The sequence below is a fragment of the Macaca thibetana genome, chromosome 17 (assembly GCF_024542745.1).
Source record: "Macaca thibetana thibetana isolate TM-01 chromosome 17, ASM2454274v1, whole genome shotgun sequence".
Lineage (NCBI taxonomy): Eukaryota > Metazoa > Chordata > Mammalia > Primates > Cercopithecidae > Macaca > Macaca thibetana.
The window spans coordinates 38,080,330-38,089,769 of record NC_065594.1 but is presented as its reverse complement, the minus strand read 5'-3'; the positions used below and the strand labels follow the sequence as shown (position 1 = coordinate 38,089,769).

Below are 9,440 nucleotides of genomic sequence, written 5' to 3'. Positions count from 1 at the left end.
TAAACTCAAAATTTGAGAATAACCATATCCTTGACAAGATGTATTCTTTTCTAAGGAGGATTGCTGCAGCTGCCTAACAATGAATTACAACATTCCACAGCTGTCTGGGCAGGAAATGAAGAAAATTATCCTGGCTATCTCAAAATGGGTGTTTGGGGAATGGGGAAGGGTGTATGAGTTGCTAGAGAGTATTTTGGAATTAGGGCGGTGGGATTACAGGGTCCTTGGCCATCAGATTCAGAGAGTATTAAAAAATCTGAATAATCTAAAATAGTATGGTTACATAGATTCCAGATAGTGAACTAAAGTGAAAAATATGTTATTTTTGGCCACAACCTGATTTTACTGCCTTATCCTCCCATCTGATGAATAAATTGCACTTAAAAATTAATATCCTAATTACCTTACAGTCAAATATGATGGAGCTATGAGTACAGGAGTATCATTTATTAATCATCATTCCAATAGATGACTGTTCATATTATTTTCTATTTTCACTTTCTATGGTTTTTCTAGTACAAACCAGAAAACCTGCTAGACCAATTCTAAAAGAGCTGTAACACTTAACATTCATATTTTCAAAAGATTTTGTTGGTTGAATAACTGCTCATTCGTTTGGTAATTCTGTGTGCCCTCTACTCTGCTTCCTAAAGTTGCATTTCCCAAGCACATCTAAGAACAGATTACTCCTCTCTCCCAGGGACCTCCAATGGCTCCCCATTGTCTGCAGGAATGTTTCTCAAACCTTCATGTGCATATGAGTCACCTGGGGATCTTGTAAAAATGCAGATTCTGATGCATTTGGTCCAGGGTGGCACCTGGGTTTTTTGTATGTTGAAGTTTCTAAGTGTTTCCAAGGATGCTCTGGCTTTGACCTCACTTTGAGTGGCATGGGTCTACAGGATGGGCCTGTCACTCTACTCTCTGGCCTTCCCAGGACATTATTGTTTTTCCAGATACCTGCACAACCTCTGCTTCTATGCTTTTGGGATGCTAGTATTCATTCACATCTTACTTGCCTTTATCCACAGAGCCCACACTCTCCACAAGCTCTTCTCACATTTGTCTCTACCCTGACCAACAATTAGAATCACTGTCTCCCTCTCTTGTTCTCCTCTTGCACTTTGTTGGAAATCCATTTTCCAACTTAGTACTGTCTGCCGGACTATACATATTGGGTGTGTATCTGTCTCTACCAATGAACTGTGAACCTCCGGTGGAGAACATCTCATTCTGTACATCTTACCCTCTTCTGCTGTGTTCTGTACAATTCCTACATAGAGCAACTGTAAATACAAGTTGAATTGAATAAAATTCACAAATTGTATAAAATTGCTTTTCTAGATGGATTTCTTTTGACTAGGTGAAACTTGCTGACATTCAGATAAACCTCTTCAATGTTCTTTCCTGAAAGGATGTCTTACTCCTTGGTAGTTAGGGATCGCTCCTGGGTGTTTTTAAAAAAGATTTTGACTTAGAGGATCTATGAATGTGACTATGTGGGCTAAGCTTCTTAAAGGGGCAACCCAGCTGAGAATCACAAAAGAAAGCGGAGGCTGCTACTTTTGCGGACCGTACAAGCTGGGTTTTTATTGTTGCTAATGAGAGCCACTCGTGTTGACTGTCTAACGGGAAGTACCTTAATCCTTTCTCATTAGACTTCTAAAATTAGCCTTGCTTTGCCCGGCTGGAAGAATCATGAGATGTGCTACCTTTTCAGATTTAGGTGGGATGATAGAATTGAAGGTGCATTCCGGGAATCTGGACAGATATTCCTATAGAGCTGGGCATCATTAATGAATAAGCTTTTTGAATCAGAGTGACCTGGGCTCTAATTTTCATTCTGCAATGTGGTAACTTTGTCATCTTGAACAAATTAGTTAGCCAGTTTGATCCTTGGTTTTCTCATCTTTTAATGGGGTAATCATACCACTTTGAAGGATTATTAAGATTAAATGGAAGAATGTGTATCAACAAATAATGGTGAATGTTATTGCAATCAGAGCTCTGGCATGTCACCAGCCAATCTTTCAGGGCTGTAAGGGAAAACTATTTCCTTTTTTCCACCAACTAAAGGAAAAATGTTTTTTCCTCTATTCTCTACTACCCTCAATACTTTACTTCTGACACCAGATGTGTGGGTTTTCCACACCAGGCAATTCTCCAATTCTCTGTGGACACCAACTGTGTATCCTACAAGTCAATTCTGACACGATCTACTTGGAGATAGCATCAAATCCCACAGGTTAAGGGATCAGTCCCATACGACTGGCTGGGCGTGGTAGCTCACACCTGTAATCCCAGTACTTTGGGAGGCTAAGGTGGGCAGATCACGAGGTCAGGTGATTGAGACCATCCTGACTAACATGGTGAAACCCCATCTCTACTAAAAATACAGAATATTAGCTGGGCACGGCGGTGTGCGCCTGTAGTCCCAGCTACTTGGGAGGCTGAGGCAGGAGAATGGCGAGAACCTGGGAGGCGGAGCTTGCAGTGAGTGAAGATCATCCCACTGCACTCCAGCCTGGGCATCACAGCGAGACTCTGTCTCAAAAAAAAAAAAAAAAAAAAAAAAAAAAGACGGCTTCTACTTCAGGTCACTGACAGGTCCAGGTTGCCACCTTTCACCTGTGTTTCTGACTGGCTGGCTATAAATCAGAGGTTCCTGTGACGTCCTCCTTGGGTTTGACAATTTGCTAGAATGGCTCACAAAACTCAGGAAAACATTTATTTACATTTACCAGTTAACTCAAGAACAGCTAAATGGAAGCGATGCAAAGGACAAGGCATGAAGGAAGGGACACAGAGCTTCCATGCCCGCTCTGGGCATGTCATCCTCCTTCATCACCAACCCAGAAGCTCTCTAAACCCTGTCCTTTTGAGTTTTCATGGACATTTCATTCTGTAGGCATGACTGATTAAATCACTGACCAATGATGATCAATTCAGGCTTCAGCTCCTTGCCCCTTGGAGGTTGGGGGTCAAGTTCCAACTTCTAATCACATGATTCATCCCTCCAGCATCTAGCCCCATCCAGTGATGTTCTAGGGGCTTTTGAAAAATCACCTCATTAATATAAACTTGGGTGTGGTTGAAACGGGCTTGGTATGAATAACAAGAGATACTCTGGAGCTAGTTTAGGAACCCGGGACAAAAGACCAAATATTATAACCAAAGATACTACCAAAGCTCTTATCACTTAGGAAATTACTAGGATTTTAGGAGCAGTGTGTCAGAAATGAGATTACAGACCAAATATGTATTTCTCATTATAAATCACAGTATCACGGGACTTAAAGTCTATCACCAGTGTTTATTGATCGCATCTCAACTATTAAAAGCTGGAATGAGAGAAGGGCTCTTGACTTCAGCACACAGGTTCTGTTCTTTTTTACAGAACTCTGGCTGCTATGTTGTACCCACTCACTGCCCCGACTAGTGGCAGACGCAGTAACTTCATCAGTGACTTGATTCTATTCCAAATCCATCAAAATTGAGACTTTTTAGTCTTTTCTGGATCATGGACTTCTTTCAAAATCTAATGAAAACTATTAGCCTTCTCCCAAGAAAAAAAAAAATGCAGGTTTTTACATAATTTTGCTTTTATTTTCTGGAGGTTGATGAGCCCCAAGGTAAAAAACACTGCTTCCTCTATGGGCTTACAAACTTCTGGTTCCTCATGAGGCAAGAAGCCAAGAATAACACAACGAAGTTGATTGGGCACAATTAAAGATTAGGAAAGTTAGTGCAAGGATGGAGAGAATCACTCACTTCTCCCCCAATTCATTTTTCCTGCTCGGGAAAACCTAGAGCCAAGATTAAGACTTGAAGGGTAGGGGGATAGTGGTTTGATAATCTTTCCTGTTATATTTTGCATTGGGAATTATGGTCATTTAAGTATATCTGTGTTTTTAGATGGTTTCTGATATAATACATTAATCTCCACAAGGGTTGTGATAAAAATGAGTAATATCCCAATTTAGGAAACCGTTTTAGACATGGAGTGAAAGCTGCCCAAGCAGCAAAGTATACTGCTCACCATTTTTCTTGGTCCAGGTGGTAGATCTCTGTGCAGGGCTGACTTGCATTAACAAACATGAACACAGTAGATGTGGAAACATGTCCAGGCCTTGCTCATCAGTTCCCATTTTCATACTTTCCGAGTAGGCTGGGAAACATGGAAGGACAGCATGAATTCAATTTAACAGTCCAGTAAGTGCCAAAGAAATGATCACATCTCTGAAAATAAGTGTTTTAGACAAAATTTTTCAGATGGTAAAAAAAGACAAATCCTTTGTTTAGTAAACAGCAAACACTTTATACATTAATCATCCAGCTGACATTAAGTGTAATCAAAGGTTCCGTTTTAGTTCAAATACAACTTATGTTCCCAATTAATTACTTGCAGGACTACATAGTTTGCATTTTAAAATAAATGTTCTGCTTCCCAGATGTCTTCTTATAGGCATGCTGTGACCCTTCTTAGAGAGGCTGATTCTCTTATCACAGTGATTTCAAGGCCTGCTGGGGTGTGAAAAAACTGATATGGTTTAAGTACCACCTGCCATTTTGGACCTAATAAGGAATTTGTGGAGCTGGAATGCAGTTCCTACACTTAAGTGGGTTATATTCTTGGCAAAGAAGCTGTGAATTGAGATGATGTCATTCAAATTTGATTTTTTCCAGAGAAACATTATTATAATGGAGTTATCTTCCTGACCAAGGGTCAAGTTTTAGTGGATTCACAGAAACGAGGCTATCATACTGGTAAGGAACCTCAAGGGAAATGTGGGTCAGTCCTCTTTCCTGAGTCAAAAAAGTGTTATCCTCACTTTTCAGATGAGACAAGTGAGATTTCTTTAGAGGCTGTGTTCTGCTAATATTCTGAATAGGGATTTTGGAGGGTAAGGATAGGATCTAGAACAGAGCTATCCAATAGAACTTTCTGCAATGATAAAAATATTCTGTATCTGTGCTGTCCAATATAGTAATCTAGTCACATGTGGCTGTTGAGTGCTTCAAATGTGGCTAATGTGACTAGGATACTAAAATTTAGATTTTATATAATTCTAAATAATTTAAATTTAAATATATATAGTTACATGTGGAGAGAAGAGGTAAATTGAATATAATTCCTGGCATTTGAAAGGCAAGGCCTACGTAACAAAGTGAAAAGTATAACCAAGAAAATAAAATCAGACAAGATAACTACCTTGCTGGCTGCATTGGTTATTTTAAAATGAAGTTTGTTTGTTTGTTTGTTTGTTTTAGACAGGGTCTCACTCTGTTGTCTAGGCTGGAGAGCAGTGGTATGACCTTGGCTCAGTGACTTTCCCCTCCTGGGTTCAAGTGATCCTCCTGCCTCAGCCTCCTGAGTACCTGGGATTATAGGCATAAACCACCATGCTGGGCTAACTTTTGTATTTTTAGTAGAGATGGGATTTTGCCATGTTGCCCAGGCTGGTCTTGAACTTCTGGCCTCAAATGCATAATGAAGTTTAAAGATCATCAATCTGCTGGACAATACCAAGGAAAGTCTCAGAGTCATTTTAAAAAAATATTTATGGTATAAGGAAGGAAAAGCACACACACACAAATCCCAGGGGTATGGACAAGTACCAAATAAAATATTTAAACTTGGCTGGGTGGGGTGGGTCACGCCTGTAATCCCAGCACTTTGGGAGGCTGAGGTGGGTGGATCACGAGGTCAGGAGATTGAGACCATCCTGGTCAACACAGTGAAACTCCGTCTCTACTAAAAATACAAAAATGTAGCCGGGGGTGGTGGTGGGTGCCTGTAGTCCCAGCTACTCGGGAGGCTGAGACAGTAGAATGGCGTGAACCTGGGAGCCGGAGCTTGCAGTGAGCCGAGATTGAGCCACTGCACTCCAGCCTGGGCGACAGAGCGAGACTGTCTCAAAAAACAAACAAACAAAAATTAAACAAATGCTGTATTTAATGACAGAGTTAGGACACATTTAAAGAAAAACTTCCTAAGGGTAATGGAGGAAGTTGCCATGGAAAATTATGGAATATACTTTGAAAAACAAAACCAAAAACAGTTTTTTTGTGGCTGGCCATAGGTCTAGAAGCAAAATTTATACTACTGTAATTCTTTCCACTTACTTGGTTTTTACTTTCAATTTTAACATATGTACTTTCTCTTAATTTTGATACAAAATACATAACACGAGATCTGTCTTGGCAAATATTTAAGCATACATGACAATATTGTTAATTATAAGCACAATGTTCAGCAGACCTCTAGAACTTTTTTCATCTTGCATGATTGAAATTTTATGCCCATTGAAAAGCAGCTCCCCATTTCTTGTCACCCCAACTCCTGACAGCCACCATTCTATTTTCTGCTTTGATGAATTAGACTCCTCATATAAGTGGAATGACACAGTATTTGTCTTTTTGTGACTGGCTTATTTTGCTTAGCATAATGTCCTGAAGGTTCATCCATGTTGTAGTATATGACAAGATTTCCTTCCTTAAGGCCAAATAAAATTCAGTTACATGTATATGTCACTTTTTTGTCCATTTATTCATTGATGAACATTTAGGTTGTACGACTTGGCTATTGTGAACAACGCTGCAAGGAATATGGGACTGCAAGTATCTCTTTGAGATCCTGATTTCAGTTCTTTTGGATTAAAACTCAGAAAGCTGGATCATATAGTAATTCTGTTTTTAGATTTTCATCATAGTGGCTTCCACCATTTTACATTCCTGACAGTGCATAAGGGTTCCAATTAATTTTTCCACATCCTTGTTTACCCATATATATACACACACATATATACACACATGTATATATATATATACACGTACACACAATTTTATATATATATATATATATATATTTTTTTTTTTTTTTTTTTTTTTTTTTTTTTTTTGAGACAGAGCCTTGCTCTGTCACCCAGGCTGGAGTGCAGTGGCACAATCTTGGCTCACTGCAACCTCCGCTTCCTGAGTTCAAGTGATTCTCCTGCCTCAGCCTCCTGCATAGCTGAGATTACAGGCACACACTGCCACGCCCAGCTAATTTTTGTGTTTTTGGTAGAGATGGGGTTTTACCACATTGGCTAGGCTGGTATCGAACGCCTCACCTCAGGTGATCTGCCTACCTCGGCCTATATTCTTTTTTAAATTTTATTTTTTTTATAGGTGCGAGATGATATATCATTGTAGTTTTGCATTTCTTTGATGACTAGTGATGCTGAGCACCTTTTCATATTCCTGTTGGCTATTTGTATATCGTCTTTGGAGAAACGTCTATTTAACTATTTTGCTTATTTTGTAATAGTGAGAGGTGACAATGTGCTAGTAGCCCTCACTCTCAGCACCTCCTTGGCAGTCCACTCTGGCGGCGCTTGAGGAGCCCTTCAACCTGCCACGGCATCGTGGGAGCCCCTCTCTGGGATGGTTGAGACTGGAGCCTCCTCCCTCTGCTTGCCGGGAGGTGTGGAGGGAGAAGCGCGGGCGGGAACCGGGCTGCATTCACTGGCTGGTGTGAGTTCCGGCAGGCGCAGGCTCCGTGGGCCAGTACACAGAGCGGCTGGCCGGCGCCCACCAGCCCAGAGCAGTGAGGGGCTTAGCACCCGGGCTAGCAGCTGGGGAGGTTGCACCGGGTCCCCAGCAGTGCTGCCTGCTGGGGCTGCACTCAAATTCTCCTGGGGCCTTAGCTGCTTCCCCGCAGGGCAGGGCTAGGGACCTGCAGCCCACCATATCTGAGCTCTTCCCCATGCGGTGGGCTCCCGGGCAGGCCTGAGCCGCCCCGAGGGGTCCCGCCCCCTGCTCTGTGGGGCCTGGTCCCGTGGACAGCCCAAGGGCTAAGGAGTGCAGGCGGGGCTGGGGACTGAAAGGCAGCTCTGCCTGCAACGCTAGTACAAGATCCCTGGGTGAAGCCAGCTGGGCTCCTGAACTGGATGGTGACTTGGAGAACTTTTATATCTAGCCAGAGGATCCTATGTGCACCAATCAGCACTCCATATCTAGCTAACTTAGCGGCCACTTGGAGAACTTTTCCGTCTAGCCCTCTGTGTCTGCCTCAAGGATTGTAAACGCACCAATCAGCACTCTGTGTCTAGCTCAGGGTTTGTAAATACACCAATCAGTACTCTGTCTAGCTCAAGGTTTGTGAATACACCAATTGGTACTCTGTATCTACCTAATTCTGTATCTAGCTAACTAGTACTCTGTGACTCTGTGTCTAGCTCAAGGATTGTAAATGCACCAATCAGCACTCTGTGAAAACGGACCAGTCAGCTCTCTGTAAAGTGGACCAATCAGCAACATGTGGGTTGGGCCAGATAAGGGAATAAAAGCTGGCTGCCCGAGCAAGCGGTGGCAACTGGCTCAGGTCATCTTACACACTGTGGAAGCTTTGTTCTTTGGCTCTTTGCAGTAAATCTTGCTGCTGCACACTCTTTGGGTCCACACTGCCTTTATGAGCTGTAAAACTCACCATGAAGGTTTGCAGTTTCACTCCTGAAGCCACTGAGACCACGAACTCTCTGTGAGGAACAAACAACTCCAGACTCGCTGTTTTTAAGATCTATAACACTCACCAGGAAGGTCTGCGGCCTCGCTCCTGACAGTGAGATCACGAACCCACCAGAAGGCAGAAGCTCCAGACACATCTGAACCTCTGAAGGAACAAACTCCGGACGCACCATCCTTAAGAACTGTAGCACTCACCACAAGGGTCCACTGCTTCATTCTTGAAGTCAGGGAGACCAAGAACCCACCAATTAAGGACACGATAGTACTGGTTTTTGCTATTGAGTTGTTGGCGTTCCTTATATATTTTGGATATTAACCCTTTGTTAGATATGTGGTTTGCAAATATTTTCTCCTATTCCATAAGCTTCCATTTCACGCTATTGATTGTTTCCTTTGCTTCGTAGTTTACAGAAGCTTTGTAAATTTGAAGTGGTCTCACTTGTCAATTTTTGCTTTCGTTGCCTGTGTTATTGGTGTCACATGCGAGAAACCATTGAGACTAATGTCATAAATCTTCCTCTCTGTTTTCTTTCAGGAGTTTATAGTTGCAGGTCTTACATTAAGTCTTTAAACCATTTTAAGTTGGTTTTGTGTATGGTGTAAGATACAGGTACAGTTTATTTTTGCATGTGGATATTCAGTTTTCCCGACATCATTTGCAGAGGAAATAATCGTTTCCCCATTGTAAATTCTTTGTGTTCTTACTGAAGATCAGTTGACCATGTGAGTGTGGTCCTATTTCTGTGCTCTGTTCTGTTCCATTGGTCTATATGTCTGTCTTTGTGCTAGTACTATACCATTTAAATTTCTGTAACTTGCAAAATGCTTTGAAATTAAGGAAGTGTGGGGCCTTTAGCTATTTTTTTTTTTCCTCAAGATTGTTTTGGCTCTTCAGGATTGTTTGTGGTTTCATATAAATTTTAGGAATA

General features: G+C 41.7%; 1 non-coding gene across 1 annotated transcript; it reads right to left on the bottom strand.

Annotated features, from left to right (window-relative positions):
* Positions 1–502: 502 nt before the first annotated feature.
* On the bottom strand, positions 503–565 carry LOC126940955 (U7 small nuclear RNA). Its single transcript, XR_007721011.1, has one exon. It is a non-coding gene; the product is annotated as a U7 small nuclear RNA (small nuclear RNA).
* Positions 566–9,440: the final 8,875 nt, after the last annotated feature.